Source organism: Myxocyprinus asiaticus, chromosome 44 (assembly GCF_019703515.2).
Source record: "Myxocyprinus asiaticus isolate MX2 ecotype Aquarium Trade chromosome 44, UBuf_Myxa_2, whole genome shotgun sequence".
NCBI classification, from domain to species: Eukaryota; Metazoa; Chordata; class Actinopteri; order Cypriniformes; family Catostomidae; genus Myxocyprinus; species Myxocyprinus asiaticus.
The window spans coordinates 29,215,361-29,232,247 of NC_059387.1; the positions used below are offsets into that span (position 1 = coordinate 29,215,361).

General features: G+C 38.3%; 1 pseudogene; it reads right to left on the reverse strand.

Moving 5' to 3' along the window:
• Positions 1–2,270: 2,270 nt before the first annotated feature.
• On the reverse strand, positions 2,271–16,207 carry LOC127434480 (UDP-N-acetylglucosamine transferase subunit ALG14 homolog; annotated as a pseudogene).
• Between the last annotated feature and the right edge of the window lie 680 nt (positions 16,208–16,887).

Below are 16,887 nucleotides of genomic sequence, written 5' to 3' on the forward strand. Positions count from 1 at the left end.
TGGGAGGATGTGTCAAAAACACACAGTGCATCACACTCTGCTGCGTACAGGGCTACGTAGCCGCAGACTGGTCAGAGTGCCCATGAAGACCCCTGTCCACCATCGAAAGCACCTCAATGGGCACGTGACCATCGGAACTGGATCTTGGAACAGTGGAAGAAGGTCGTCTGGTCCGATGAGTCCTGTTTTCTTTTACTTCACGTGGACGGCCATGTACGTGTGCACCGTTGACCTGGGGAAGTGATGGAACCAGGATGCACTGTGGGAAGACCGCAAGCTGGTGAAGGGATTGTGATGCTCTGGGCAACGTTCTGCTGGGAAACCCTGGGTCCGGCCATGTGGACGTCAATTTGCACATGCCACATACCTAAACATTGTTGCAGACCAGGTACACCCCTTCATGGCTATGTATTCCCTGATGGCAGTGGCCTCTTTCAACAGGATACTGTGCCCTGCCACACTGCACATTGTTCGAGAATGATTTGAGGAACATGATGAAGGTGTTGCCCTGGCCTCCAAATTCCCCAGATCTTAATCCGATTGAGCATCTGTGGGATGTCCTGGACCAACAAGTCCAATCCACTGCGACGCCATCTCGCAGCTTACAGGACTTGAAGGATCTGCTGCAAATGTCTTGGTGCCAGATACCACAGGACACTTTCAGGGGACTTGTAGTGTCCATGTGTCAGCGGGTCAGCGCTGTTTTGGCGGCACGTGGAGGACCAACAGCATATTAGGCAGGTGGTCATAATGTGTTGGCTCATCAGTGTATATATACAGTATAATTTTCATCTGACATCATATTATCATGATGCTTTGTCAATGGAGATCAATATCTCTCCGTAGCTCAATCTGTTCTGTGTAAACAAGGAAATGACGACGTGAAGACGTGCTCCACTTTGTTTTTCTCTATGTTGTTGCATTTTAGTGAATTTTTCTAATAAATTACATATTTAAGCTTAAACAGAACACCAAAATAGCTGCCTATTTGGAGCTTTGCCATGTGTTTAATCTAACATCTCAACATGTTTTATTAGATATTGAAAGTCTCTTGAAGAAATCAAAGGCAACACTGTAATGCAACACTTATGAATTAAAAAACAAGAACATTTTTTACATGCTTGCAAAAGAGAGTTCAACATTTCATGGACCTGTTAAAAGTTCTGTTTTGTTAATGAACTGAGAGAAGTGCAATTCCAGTTTCAATCTCGAATCATCTCTCTTAGACTGAATCACTTGTATGATTGGTATTAGGTCTTTACCTCCCTCTTCAACAAACTTAATCGGCGAAACCAGTCATAAGAAACAATTACTGCTGCTAACGTTTGTCTTTCAATTACAGTTGTAATTGTACAAATATATTGTGTGTTGCCACCACAAGTTTCTCAATGTTTATAGCCATGTAATAAATGATGTCACATACCAGACATGTCTAATGGGATCATCCATTTACAGCTGTTCAAAAACATCACAGGTGAGGGCAGACTTAATGCTGAGCAAGAAATTACTAAGTTACCTGCATGGACTTGTCTGAAAAGACACCTTCTACCTACAGTATTTAGGTTTATTTTATAGGAGTGCTGTCTCAGGATATAGAAATAACAACACAATGAGTTTGACATGCCATTGCACAAAAACTACAGTTGTGACCTGCTGCTTGTCCATCATCAAATCTTCAAGAGCTTAACAACTGAACAGGGCCGCCCATAAGGGGGGAAAAAGGGGACAGCTTTCAGGGGCCCAGCCACTGAGAGGGGCCCAAGAGAGATAGATTAACACCCCTGATAGTGCTATGACGTCCAGATATTGCCCGGCGGAGATTGCCCGGCGGAGATCGCACACGTGCATTGCAAATACCGGCGCTCCAACATATAACGGCACATGCATCTCTCTCTGAACCAGACTGAAGTGGGGCCCATTAGATATAAGTTTTCAGGGGCCCATTTGGGAGTTTGGGCAGGCCTGCAGCTGAATAGAACCAGAGACGGGTCAATTTCAGTGGGAGAAATTGGAACACCCGATATGGAGTGTATATATTGTGTAAAACCTTCGGTTCAGTTTTGTTGACATTTCTAGGGAGTAGAACTGGTCTGATAGCATCTCATCAGCCCATCCTCTTGAGTTAAAACCAGACAACCTTGAGATCTAACATACATCTGTTTATTTAGCACATCATTAACTGCACAGGAATGAAACACATCACAGTTTCACTGTGAAGAACAATATTAAAATATATGTAATTTTTGGCTATTTTTTTGCACAATTTCTCCTCATACCAATCTCCCCAAGTAAACAGACTTTGGGTATTTGTCTTTCAGTGGTGCCCACTGCACAAAAAAGTAGTCAGTAAAGGATCTTTCCAGATAGAGAAAGCGTCTCCACATGATAGATGCTCTCCACATAGACAATAAGGACCCTTTTCAGGCACAGAATGCCCAGGAGCAACCCAGCAGCACATAGTGGGACACATGTACCAGGCACATTACACAGCACCTGAAATTCACTCAAACATATTTGATCAAATAGACAGGTCTGTAAAATTATTAATGTCTAAAATAGGTAATGCATCAGCAGAAATATGCCCTAAAGTGCTTAGTCTTCAGAGTCAGAGAAACACAAGCTTTCTGGTTCAGTTCTGGAGACATAAAGCACGGCACAGGAAGGCAGTTAGACTAAGATGGAGACGAGCCACGGGGTCTGGAGAAATCATCTTACACCGACTGCTCAGACACATTAACTCTGGAAAAATCCAGCCTCTGTCTGCTCTGAGCTGAAAGTGATACGAGGCAAGAACTGTGGACAACAACTGAACTGTGTCAAGTGAGACCATCAACAGAGGTGAGGGCCGTTTCCACTCACGTATGTTTCAGTTGTTAAAAGGGCTGTCGATTTCACATGTTAATTTAGTGTGATTAATTATATAAAAAATTATGCGTTAAATATTAACACAATTAATCACATTCACTGGCCTGTACGTAAATTCCATAATAAAAGTATGCATTTTCCAACCACCAGAGCAATACAAGCTTGAAGCACATGTAACTGTGTTTTCATGTGCCACGTCAGCAGAGGCCGGTCAAAGCGCCTCAAAAAACCTAACAAGCAGCGCAGCAATAGAATGCGAGCTTGACAGCTAGATGAAGCTCAACAGAATGCATGGATCTTGAAAAGCGATTTGTAAAATGTTGAAGTACTTTCAACTGTTCTTACGCATCCTGTAAGAAAAGGACAGATGGACGTACTCCATTGCAAAATGGATTACTGTCCACTGTAGGCTTGTTCAATGATCTAGGTATAAAATTAACAATAGTATCATGACTTCTAAAGCCAATTTTTTTTTTTGTCTAATCAAAACTTTACTCACCTGCAACAATAATGCAATATATTTCAATCTGAATTAAAAAAAAATAAATAAATAAATAAATATATATATATATATATATATATATATATATATATATATATATATATATATATATATAATATTATAATTCAAATTGAAAGATATTATATGTATATTCACTGATCAGCCACAACATTAAAACCACCTGCCTAATATTGTGTAGGTCCCCCTCGTGCCACCAAATTAATGCCAACCTGTATCTCAGAATAGCATTCTGAGATGCTATTCTTCTCACCACAATTGTACAGAGTGGTTATACGAGTTACAGTAGATTTTGTCAGTTTGAACCAGTCTGGCCATTCTCTGTAGACTCTCTCATCAACAAGGCATTTCCATCCACAGAACTGCAATGTTTTTTGTTTTTGGCACCATTCAGAGTAAATTGTAGAGACTGTTGTGGTTGTGAAAATCCCAGGAGATCAGCAGTTACAGAAATACTCAAACCAGCCCATCTGGCACCAACTATCATGCCACGGTCCAAATCACTGAGATCCAATTTTTCCCCATTCTGATGGTTGATGTGAACATTAACTGAAGCTCCTGACCCGTTTCTGCATGATTTTATGCACTGCTGCCACACGATTGGCTGATTAGATAATCGCATGGATGATTATTGATGCCAGACGGGCTGGTTTGAGTATTTCTGCAACTGCTGATCTCTTGGGATTTTCACACACAACAGTCTCTAGAATGTACTCAGAATAGTGCCAAAAACAAAAAACATCCAGTGAGCGGCAGTTCTGTGGATGGAAATGCCTTGTTGATGAGAGAGGTCAAGGGAGAATGGCCAGACTGGTTTGAACTGACAAAGTCTACGGTAACTCAGATAACCACTCTGTTCAATTGTGGTGAGAAGAATAGCATCTCAGAATGCTATTCTGGGATGTGGGTTGGTGCTGTTTTGGCGGCACGAAGGGGACCTTCACAATATTAGGCAGGTGGTTTTAATGTTGTGGCTGATCAGTGTATAATTGGCTTCAGTATGTTTAATTTCAGTTGTGTCGCAAGTGGATGCCATTGTGTCAGCAGCGTGGGAGACCAGGATTCAGATCCCGTGTAGTAAACGTGTTCGCATAATCAGGGACAAGTGTAATTCAGAGGTTGCATTTTTTCCCCTAAGATTAAATTTTTACTCCACTGATTGCTAGGCTTAGGGTTAGGATTGGGGGGTACAGTTTATAAAACACGCATTCCTCTTCACTGTATTAAAGCCTGTACAGCTGAAAACAACTCGCTTCACAACTCGCTTTTGGTGCCCCTCTGTGGATATTTCACCCAGAAATCGGAGCCCAAATGCCTAACAACAGTTAGAGATGAGGAAGTGGGTGATGAGGAAGGGCTGGGAAGTATGATCTGTCTCGGTCGTGTTTACACTTTACACACACCTGCAAATTCCCTTCAGGGTATGAGATCACTGTCACCCAACAGAGAGACGCTGACTTCAGCTCTTAAGGGCTGTTGGATTGTTTACTGAGATTGGATAGTGTTTGGAATGGACACAGGCCAGGATGTCAGAGCGTTATTTTAATCTGTCATCAGAATGGTGCAAATTTAAATGGGCATTATGTGAACTTTCAACAAGAAATAAATAATGGGTCAGAAAACCTTCATCTTTGGGCCGTCGCAACAGTGGAGCGATCTTTAGGAAAACTGTAAATGTGCATTAGTGAAAACAGCTTGTTTCTCAAGTCTCTCTTTGTGTAAAAAGGGATGGAGAAGTTGAAGCCTGACAGTGAAAGCCTGATATTACATGGGTGATTCCTTTTTGGCATCTTCCGCATTTTCCGAAAAGAGAAAGTCTTTAGGTTAACAATCCCAAACACATATAAAACTTTAAAATGAAATCTGTATGAAATTTTCTTGACATTCATTGAAACAAAATGTTAGTTTTGTTCCAAAACGAGCAAATTATATATAATTTTAAGCCAGTGGGGGATTAAACACTAATGTTTTAATTTCAAAGGTCTTATCAAGGGTTAATAGTCATTAATGCCTGTCATGGTGAGTCGTCTTTGTGTCACAGCTGCAGAGAGATGAGGATGCCAGAGGGAAACATCATGCACAGATGCTGAGGCGTAATTATTTATGAGGTCACAAAGGTGTGGCGAATATATTATGCCACTTCATACAGAGCAGCTCTAGGAGGTTGAACTGTTACCAGTTATTGTTATTTCCTTTCCTGGACCTGAGATGAGTCAGCACAGACCAGACAGCAGGTGTTGGAAATACAGACAAGTTTGTTCTGAGTTAAACAGCAACACAGTAGAAGGTTGACTGAACAGTATCAGTAGCAAAACTTCCCAAACATAAACAGAAAATGAGATAAATGCAAATGCTGTGGGTTTGGTTAATTAGTGTATATACACTGGCGGCCAAAAGTTTGGAATAATGTACAAAGTGTTGCTCTTTTGGAAAGAAATTGGTACTTTAATTCACCAAAGTGGCATTCAACAGATCACAATGTATAGTCAGGACATTAATAACGTGAAAAATTACTATTACAATTTGGAAAAAATTTTCAGAACTTCTTAAACTACTTCAAAGAGTTCTCATCAAAAAATCCTCCACGTGCAGCAATGACAGTTTTGCAGATCCTTGGCATTCTAGCTGTCAGTTTGTCCAGATACTCAGGTGACATTTCACCCCACACTTCCTGTAGCACTTGCCATAGATGTGGCTGTCTTGTCGGGCACTTCTCACGCACCTTACAGTCTAGCTGATCCCACAGGGCGTCTATTTCTCAAAGTAGAGACTCTGATGTACTTATCCTTTTGTTTAGTTGTACATCTGGCCTTCCACATCTCTTTCCGTCCTTGTTAGAGCCAGTTGTCCTTTGCCTTTGAAGACTGTAGTGTACACCTTTGTATGAAATCAAATCAGTTTTGGCAATTTCAAGCATTGTATAGCCTTCATTCCTCAAAACAATGATTGACTGACGAGTTTCTAAAGAAAGCTGTTTCTTTTTTTGCCATTTTTGACCTAATTTTGACCTTAAAACATGCCAGTCTATTGCTTACTGTGACAACTCAAAAACAAACACAAAGACAAAGTTAAGCTTCGTTTAATGAACTAAATAGCTTTCAGCTGTGTTTGATATAATGGCAAGTGATTTTCTAGTACCAAATTAGCAATTTAGCATGATTACTCAAAGATAAGGTGTTGGAGTGATGGCTGCTGGAAATGGGGCCTGTCTATATTTGATCAAAAATTACATTTTTCAAATAGTGATGGTGCTGTATTTTACATCAGTAATGTCCTGACTATACTTTGTGATCAGTTGAATGCCACTTTGGTGAATTAAAGTACCAATTTCCTTCCGAAACAGCAAAATCTGTCCATTATTCCAAACTTTTGGCTGCCAGTGTATATATATATGAGAAAACCATAGAAAGTGGAAAAAAATATATATATATATTTAAGAGGTCAAACAGTATTAACACTAAGGTCAGAATAAACAAAAATACACAGAAAGACAGACTTTTGTAATAAAATAATTAAAATGGCAGCTTATATAAAACTAAACATCTCTCTCTCTCTCTCTCTCTCTCTCTCTCTCTCTATATATATATATACAGTATATATGTATTTTTATTTATTTCAGTGTATATGATTATTTCTGTTGTTTCATGGGTTTGATAATGGATATTTTCATTTATGATTACAGACTAACTAAACTGAAAATTGCCTCTAAATTAGCATTATTTATCTACATGTATATCTCAGTATGTTTCATGATCAATCCATCACTATCTTCCATCAAAGCATGCAGAAAAATAGATTAAATATCTGTGGATCCATCCATTGCGCTCCCTAACAATTTCCAAATAAGGCTAAAATGAAACATATGGAGCTGAAGCACTGGGGTACAAAGTCAAACACAACCAACGTGACGACTCTGAGGAACAGTAAGGAGTCGCTCTGGAATGTGAGAATACGTCCACCATACAATGTTCAGGCCCCCGTTATTGTTTTTGTAAATCATACAAACCACCCCACCCCCACAAAAACTCCTCCCCGTTTTTTCGACAGAAGAAAAAGCTGGATCTGTGGAATGGAGGGAATTCTTTAAATTGTTTTTAACTTTTTTGGAAATGGAATCCATTTTTCTGACATATAGATTGTAAAAAGCAGCTTTCTATTTGCAAAATCTCGCTAAAACATCAAATGTCAAAATATCAACCTGTTTATTTTTTGCAAGCTAATTTTTAAGTTAACAGAATGTTTCTCTTTAGTTAAAAAACAATGGAAATGAATATTTATTAAAGGTAAATTGTGTAATTTCTGTGCCACTAGCGTTGCTGTATGTAGCGGAAGGGGCAAGTTTCCTGGCTGCGTTTCCAGTCTGACGAAACAATCGTAAACAATGGAAAATTTAGCTTCTAGCCAAAATGTAGTGGAGACAGGACCTTTCAAATATAAGTTGAAAGCTTTCCCATCACCCCACCCTGTTTGAGTATGCACATTGTTTGACATGCAAGTGTTGAACTGAGGTTGGCTAATGCGCTAAAGCTAGTGGCAACATGTACTGCATGTGTTTGAAACGTCACTTCTGTCAGCTGTTAAACGGCGAGTGCTTCCATGTAGTAGAAATCCATTAAGTGTTCCATTTGGGACTGTACTACACTTTTAAAATTCATACACAACATGGTTGAGTACATAGTTTATATTGTAAGTGCAAAGTGTATAGTGCCTCATTTGGGACACGCAATGTTTGATTGTGCCACAGAGCCACAGTTTTTAAAATTTGGGGGAAATCAACCTACTAATGACTTGCATATAATTGTCTCTGGATTTTAAGCTTGGACAAAAGAAAATAGAGGTTCTATTCTAAAAATTATATTTTTCTATATGGAAAATAGTTAGAAGATATTCTAACATCGACAAAATGACAGACTTCACCTATAATTATCATAGAGTAAAGCTACACAGGAGCAAGCTTATCAGACTTGCATAACCTATTTTCACTGGCCATAAATAATAAAAGGTAGTATTCACTAACTTCTCCTCACAGCATGCAGAAGTAGGCTGAAATGATGCTCGACATCAGACTCCTGGCATGTGCTGACACATCTGGAGTCTGTGCATGCTCATGACGTGCTTATTTCCTTTTACGGCTATAGGAGGACTCAATGCTCCCCCTCTTCACCTCCGGTTTCCAGACTTGACCCCCCATTTCCCCCAATTCCGCTCTGAAATGTGGACAAGCGGGCCCTGGTCCATCACTGAAATGCTCAAGTTTGGTTAAAAAAAAAAAACAGCTGAAATTTGAATCAAGTTAAAGGACGCTCCCTCACGGCCCAGACACAATGGGGGTGCTGGACCCCATAAAGAAGATCTTACACATTGTCTGCAGGACTAAAAAGGAAATCCTGCTTTTGCGGTCCAGTGGTGAATCAAAGGCCACCTGGTACTCATATTGTAATCTCACATTACAAATAAATATGTACTGAACAAAAATTATTAGATTTAAGGCATATATTTGGCTATTTAAATCTGTAAGATTCTAAAAACACATCACACATGATTTAAATGAAGTTGAAGTAGCCAACCCAGTCTCATAACAACTCATGATAATAGTTTGAGATGGCAAAATCGGAAAAAAACGAATAGTTGGCTCGTACAAAATCGAGTTTGTTCATACAAAATCGTATGACTATTATTCCCACAGAGAAAAATAAATGAACTGACGAAAGATATTATTATGATTTGTTCTGAAGTTTAACGCCTAAAACGAGCTCAAATAACAGCTTACAAGGGAAGAAAACATCTAGGTTTACAACTAGATGAGGAATTACAGGTTATTAACAGACATCAGTCATTTTTATTGCATAAATAAATATGGAATGAGCACCCAAATATTTTCACAGACGTTTCCTTTCTTCTGTGATAATTTTATTTGTATTTTTATTGATTCATATATTAAACAAAGAAAAGCAAAACATAACCAAACAGAATCAATACTTAACCTCTACTATTACTGCCCGAGAGCCCTCCAAAAACGGCAGATATTTGCCCCATTTCCCCACAAACAAATCTAAATTCCCCAGTCTTCTAGATGATCCTTCTTCAAAAGCCGCCACCCTCCCCATCTCCAAGCACCATTCCTGAAACTGGGGCGCTCCAGCCGACTTCCATCCCCTTAAAACTATTTGTCTGCCGATCATGACGCTGGTTAGGACCAAATTTTTTATGTGCTTATTCTCTATATTGATGACCGCCCCATCGCCTAAAATACAGAGTCTGGGGCAAAATGAAATTTGAGTGCCCAATACATCACACATAATACTCTGAACCTTCAACCAAAATTCTTGGATCTTAACACACCACCAAAAAAACATGGGTTGTGTCTCCATCTTCTAATTGACATCGCCAGCAGGTGGGTGTGACTTTAAGACCAAGCCAATACAATCTAAAGGGGGTCCAATAGAATCAATGTAAAATTTTGAATTGCATAAGGCGCACCCTTGCATCTCTAGATGTAGACTTCATGTTTTTTTAAATCCTAGCCCACACTCCCTCCTCCAATACCAAGTTTAAATCTTTCTCCCATAATCTTTTGATAGAAGTTAAAGCTCCGTCCCCCAGACTGACGTTTCCTTTCTTAAAATAAATTGTTGGATAGGAGGCTAGCTAAAATGTAATGCCAGTACTGTATCGATTTGAAATTCTGTTTGTTGAATGGTTGGTCTCTATGGGAATGAAAGTCATAGCTTTTTTCGTACAAGCCAAGTTGTATGATATCTTACGATTTCGCCATCTCTTATGAATTATTAGGAGTCATCGTGAGACTATGTTGGAAGTAGCCTTTTTGTTTTTCTAGTGCTGCTAGCTACTAATAGAACCAACTTATAATGAGGTTCTTAACAATTTGGTTGTGACACAATTACCTAGAGTAAACTTAATAAAATCTATAAAACTTATCAGAGCCAGTGTGTCACAGTCTGTCTCCCTCATGTTTTCCAAGGACTCTTATTTTAAAATTTTCCCCTGGACTACATCTCCCAGAATTCACTGCCCTCATCACTTCCATCTGTTCCTCATCATCCTCACCTGTCTTCCATTCCCTCATTAGTTCCTTTTGTGTATAAATACCCTCCAGTTTTGTTCATTCATGGTTAGTTCTCCTCTGTGTAACATTCATATGTTAGTGTATAGCTTGTTTGGTTCTTTATTGTTCTTCATTAAAGCCTGCAAATACATCCAATGCCTCCATCATCTCTACTACCATACTATGTGTGACCTTGCTTAATGCAAAGCAGGTGATATATGGAAAGAGGACCTTCAAGATGAAGGCTGACTTAGATATTAACAGATTTTAAAAATGTTTTCATATCTGGTGACAATGACCAGAATGTATGGGCACTGTGAAGCAGTGGAACCTTCTAAAAAAAGGTTTTTTTTTTTTCTTTCTACAAACTACTAGTAATGTTATTTTTTCAAGATGCATAAAAATGGAAATATAAATCTTACATTTAATAATAATTAAAAAAAATATATTTATAATATGTAACATATAAAGTTATGTTCTGATGATAGGTGGTTTTAGGGGAAGTGAGTGATTATGTCAGTTTTAATAAAGAAAAAATAAAATAAAATGGTACATTTGTGTTGAGGACATTCTGTTGATCATCTCTAATTAATTTCAAAGTGTAATGATGTAATGTTGAAGTGTAATGTGATAAAGAAAAATGAAGAAAAAAGGTATGCACATCCAATCTGATTTGGGCACTGGTGCAAGACACGATGCAATCAACAAAGAAAAAATTGGTAAGTGTCCGCACACTGATTTATTGCTCCAAAAATACTTTATTGGTTCACACTTGCAATTTTTTGACCATTATAAGTATTTTTGATATTTACAAAACTAATGTCAAAATCTCAAGAATCAACACAAGAAGTTTGTCTACACTCTCATAACATGAAACTAATGTGACAACTGATACACACACACACATATATACACACACGTGTATATAAATGATATTATAAGCCCAAAATGGTTCTTTCACTTTCTAGAAAACTAGCATGATGTTAAAAGTGGAAAATGATGTCATAGCGAGAGAGGGTGCTATTTAGAGGTTATTAGAATAGTAGTGTGGATGCCAGTAACAGCCTCCACAGCTCGAGTACTGCAGCACAGGCTACTTAGTCATGCTCTGCCTCCCCTCGGCTGGTCACCTGGCAACACAGAAACTTGATGCTGCTTAGTCCCACCCCCTTGAGGAGTTGAGCAGCTGGGCTGAGGAGCCAGTAAGGTCTCGCCACATCCCGAGAACAAGACCCCTCCGTGGCTCCTCACAAAACCCTTCATTACACAACCACAGGAGGAGGAGAGAGGGGCCCTAGATTACTCTGCATTCCCGAAAAACGGCTTAAACGCAGTCCATCTCTCTCTTTTACTAATTCAACCCCCCTCCAATTCAGTGTTTTCCATGCCTCTCTCCCTCAGTCTGTTTTTATCTGTCTTTCTCTTGCTGAAGAGACGCTGACAAACAGCAGGATTAGGGTTTGTTTATACAGCAGATAGTCTTGCAGCAGTAATGTGATAGTCTTATCACCTGCTGAAGGAAAAAAGGCCTCAATCACCTACTTAAACTTTCACTGGTGCTGCTGTATGGAATGTGGAATGACAGAGTGCAAAACAGAGTTAATAACTAGGTTTTTGGGAATTCAAGGCAGTTTTAACAGGCTTTCATGTGTTTAGAAAGTCTTTGAAGGTGTGCATTTTGGGCTAGATTTCACAGATATGATCTGAATTGTAAATAAAAGAGGGTGGAGATATTTACATAAAGCTATGTTGTACAAAACAATAAGCAGGATGCTGGAATTCTCTAGGTTATTAGCTGTACGACAGACACCACAGTATTAAAGGGATAGTTCACCCAAAAATGAAAATTCTCTCATCATTTACTCACCCTCATGCCATCCGAGATGTGCATGACTTTCTTTCTTCTGCTGAACACAAATTAAGGTTTTTAGAAGAATTTCTCAGCTCTGTAGGTCCATACAATGCAAGTGAATGAGTACCAAAATTCAGAAGCTCAAAAAAAGCACATAAAGGCAGCATTAAAGTAATCCCTTAGACCCCAGTGGTTAAATCCATATCGATATGATAGGTGTGGGTGAGAAACATATTAATATTTAAGTCCTTCTTACTATAAATTCTTCTCCCTGCCCAGTATGTGGCGATATGCAAGAAGAATGTTAATTGCCAAAAAAAAAAAAAAAAAAAGAATGTAAAAGTGTAGATTTATGGTTAAAAAACAAAGGGACTTAAATATTGACCTGTTTCTCACCCACACCTATCATATCACTTCTGAATACATGGATTAAACCACTGGAGTCCTATGTAAGGTTTATGCTGCCTTTATGTGCTTTTTGGAGCTTCAAAGTTCTGTTCACCATTCACATGCACTGTATGGACCTACAGAGCTGAAATATAATTATAAAAATCTTTGTGTTCAGCAGATGTAAATGTCATACTCATCTGGGATGGCATGAGGGTGAGTAAACGATCAGAGAACTTTCTTTTTTGAGTAAAAAAATTTAAGACGCACATTTTGAGAAATGTTGTTTAGAAACGGCATTGAATATTACTGAGCAATATGGTACATTAATGAAACAAAAAAATTTGGTCAAAACAAATGTACATAATTTACATGAAGGAATCAATTAATGATGTATATATATCACTTTTCTAATCTACTTAAATTCAAAACTTTAAAATGTATTAGTATTTACAAGAAAAGTGCACTTTTTGATTCAAAATAGAGCTGGGCTGCCCATAGGCATGATTTCCTTCATAAATATTTTATGAATTTTCTTTTCCTGGAGGGCATTACACAGACATCCTGAACAGAGGAAATGAATACTTAATAAGGACATGATTGGGGGGGGGGGAAGACAACCCACAATATCCGGCTGGAGTCTGAAGACCAACAGGACAGAGGACTTCAGAGCACATGACTGACGTACCTCACGACTGTGAGGAATCCAGTGAACTGTCATTTAAACAGAAAATGTATGTGACAAATGGTATAGTTGTGATGAGAATATTAAAGGGATAGTTCACCCAAAAAGAAACATTTTGTCTCATATACTCATCCTTATGTGGTTTCACACCTGCATGACATGGTAACTGAGGATAACATCTTATTTTGCATTCCGTGGAAGAGAGAAAGTCAGATGGGTTTGGAACAACATGACAGTGAATAAATGATGACAGAATTTTCATTTTAAGGTAAACAGTCCCTTTAAGCAACACAACATTATGCAGCTAACTGAATGAGGGAATAAGACTGACCGACTAACATTTAATTAACTGATAAAGTGGTGGTGACTTATGGTTAGGAGTTAAGCCTAATGTAAGGATGCAGGTTTAGAGTAGGTAAGCGTCTTTAAGTAGGATCTTCTGCCATCCGCTGGTCAAAAGAAGACATTGCACACTGATGAAAAAAAAAAAAAAGCAATTGAGTCAAATTATTTATTTTGCAAGTATATTTCAGCAAACAATGCAGAACCACTTTTCTTTGCTTCAAATGCTCTGATCTTCTCTTCACTCATTTTTTCCATTTGTCTATAAGACTCCCCATCAAACAGATTATTTCTGTCATGTGTCCTCCTAATGGATAAAAAGAGAAAGCAAAGAAATAGTAAACAAGGCATAATAATAATAATACCTAAAATAACAATAAATATAATTTAAAAAGCCATTTTTAAGCTAGTAGCTCTAAAACAAGTTAAGAAAGGCATGCTAAATATAAAAAATAAATATTATTAAATATAATAATTTTTGCATCTATAATAATAATAACTATAAAGCATTATACACTATATTGCCAAAAGTATTCGATCACCCATCCAAATAATTGAATTCAGGTGTTCCAATCACTTCCATGGCCACAGGTGTATAAAATGAAGCACCTAGGCATGCAGACTGCTTCTACAAACATTTGTGAAAGAATGGGCCGCTCTCAGGAGCTCAGTGAATTCCAGTGTGGTACTGTGAAAGGATGCCACCTGTGCAACAAGTCCAGTTGTGAAATTTCCTCACTACTAAATATTCCACAGTCAACTGTCAGTGGTATTATAACAAAGTGGAAGCGATTGGGAATGACAGCAACTCGAAAATGCAGGTAAAATGACAGCGCGGGGTCAGCGGATGCTGAGGCGCATAGTGCGCAGAGGTCGCCAACTTTCTGCAGAGTCAATCGCTACAGACCTCCAAAGTTCATGTGGCCTTCAGATTAGCTCAAGAACAGTGCGTAGAGAGCTTCATGGAATGGGTTTCCATGGCCGAGCAGCTGCATCCAAGCCATACATCACCAAGTGCAATGCAAAGCGTCGGATGCAGTGGTGTAAAGCACGCCGCCACTGGACTCTAGAGCAGTGGAGACGCGTTCTCTGGAGTGACGAATCACGCTTCTCCATCTGGCAATCTGATGGACGAGTCTGGGTTTGGCGGTTGCCAGGAGAACGGTACTTGTCTGACTGCATTGTGCCAACTGTGAAGTTTGGTGGAGGGGGGATTATGGTGTGGGGCTGTTTTTCAGGAGCTGGGCTTGGCCCCTTAGTTCCAGTGAAAGGAACTCTGAATGCTTCAGCATACCAAGAGATTTTGGACAATTCCATGCTCCCAACACTGTGGGAACAGTTTGGGGATGGCCCCTTCCTGTTCCAACATGACTACGCACCAGTGCACAAAGCAAGGTCCATAAAGACATGGATGAGCGAGTTTGGTGTGGAAGAACTTGACTGGCCTGCACAGAGTCCTGACCTCAACTCGATAGATCACCTTTGGGATGAATTAGAGCGAAGACTGCGAGCCAGGCCTTCTCGTCCAACATCAGTGTCTGACCTCACAAATGCGCTTCTGGAAGAATGGTCAAAAATTCCCATAAACACACTCCTAAACCTTGTGGAAAGCCTTCCCAGAAGAGTTGAAGCTGTTATAGCTGCAAAGGATGGGCCGACATCATATTAAACCCTATGGATTAAGAATGGGATGTCACTTAAGTTCATATGCGTCTAAAGGCAGATGAGCGAATACTTTTGGCAATATAGTGTATAATAACAATAAAACGTCATATAAAAACAGTTTTAAAAAGCAAGATGCAGCTCAATCAAAGAAATAAGTAAAAAAAAAAGTACATTAATCAAAATAATATAGTAATAAATACAATAATAATAATAATAATGTTTATATTTATTATAATATCAGAGGGGATTTATTATAATAAATTATAATTATTATACAATTTATAAATATTTTTATAAATATAAAAAAATCTTAATAAATTATTTCTATCTATTATAATACATATAATAAATAAATAAATAATAATAAATAAATAAAAACACCCAGACTCATCTGTGGGTGCAGCTGATGATAATTCTGCTCATAATAGAAATATCAATCCTGTCTGGTTTTGGCTCTTACCTGATCCAGACACCACCAGCACTGACACAGATCCCTTGTGTCCTGGTTTATATTCAGATCCATGCCGTGGTATCACAAAAAACTGCAAAATAAACACTGATATTAATATTACACCAGCGAGAATGACACCACACACCGCTCCACATAATAATGCCATCAGTCACGTTAATAAATGAATTACTATCACTGAATTAATGACACCAAACTTTAAGTTTGAGTCTTAAAACATGTAGATAATCATATTCAATAAGAGCAACCGGCAAATGTATATTTTAAAAGGGTTTGTAAACTGATATGGAAAGTATCAGCTGTGAAAGCAGACAGAGAAGACTTTTGAGCAGATCAGTCTACATTTGACAACAATACAGACACTACGGAAAGTCAAAGAGGACAAACGTGATACGACAGTCTTGAGCAGGCGTTTTGAAACAGCACCCTCTACTGGTAGCACTAAAAAGTATTCATTCATTCATACTGTATTTTACTTCGACCACAAGACATGCATGAACAGTGATGTACTTGTGTAATTGTGCTCAAGTTTACTTTGTAATTAAGTGTCTTGCTTTTTAGCTTTACTAAAAGGAGTTACTTACTTGCGTTTGGAAAAATTACCCTCTTAACATTAACTAATATACAGTAATATAATATACTGCAGGGTCAGAAAGGGGGCTCTGGCTAAAAATGGCCACACATTTTTTATTAATTCGTCTGTTTTGATTGTTTCATCTTGTGTCATTTTATTCTAGGCTAAAATATATGATCATACAAAATGTGAATTGATTTTGATATAATTTTATAGAAAACAACCTAATAGCTTACTAATTAGTCTGTAAATGGTATTTTAAAGAAATTGAAATTCATTTTACATGAAAGGATGACACACAGAGTGTTTTATTTGGTAAAAAAAAAAAAAAAAAAAAAAGAATATTTGCCCTCATAAAGATAAAAATGCCCCTGAAAAATCAAAATCAGGGGCAAATATTGCCTATTAAAAAAATAGTTAATTTCTGACAGTGATATACTGAAATATAATACAAGTAGAGAC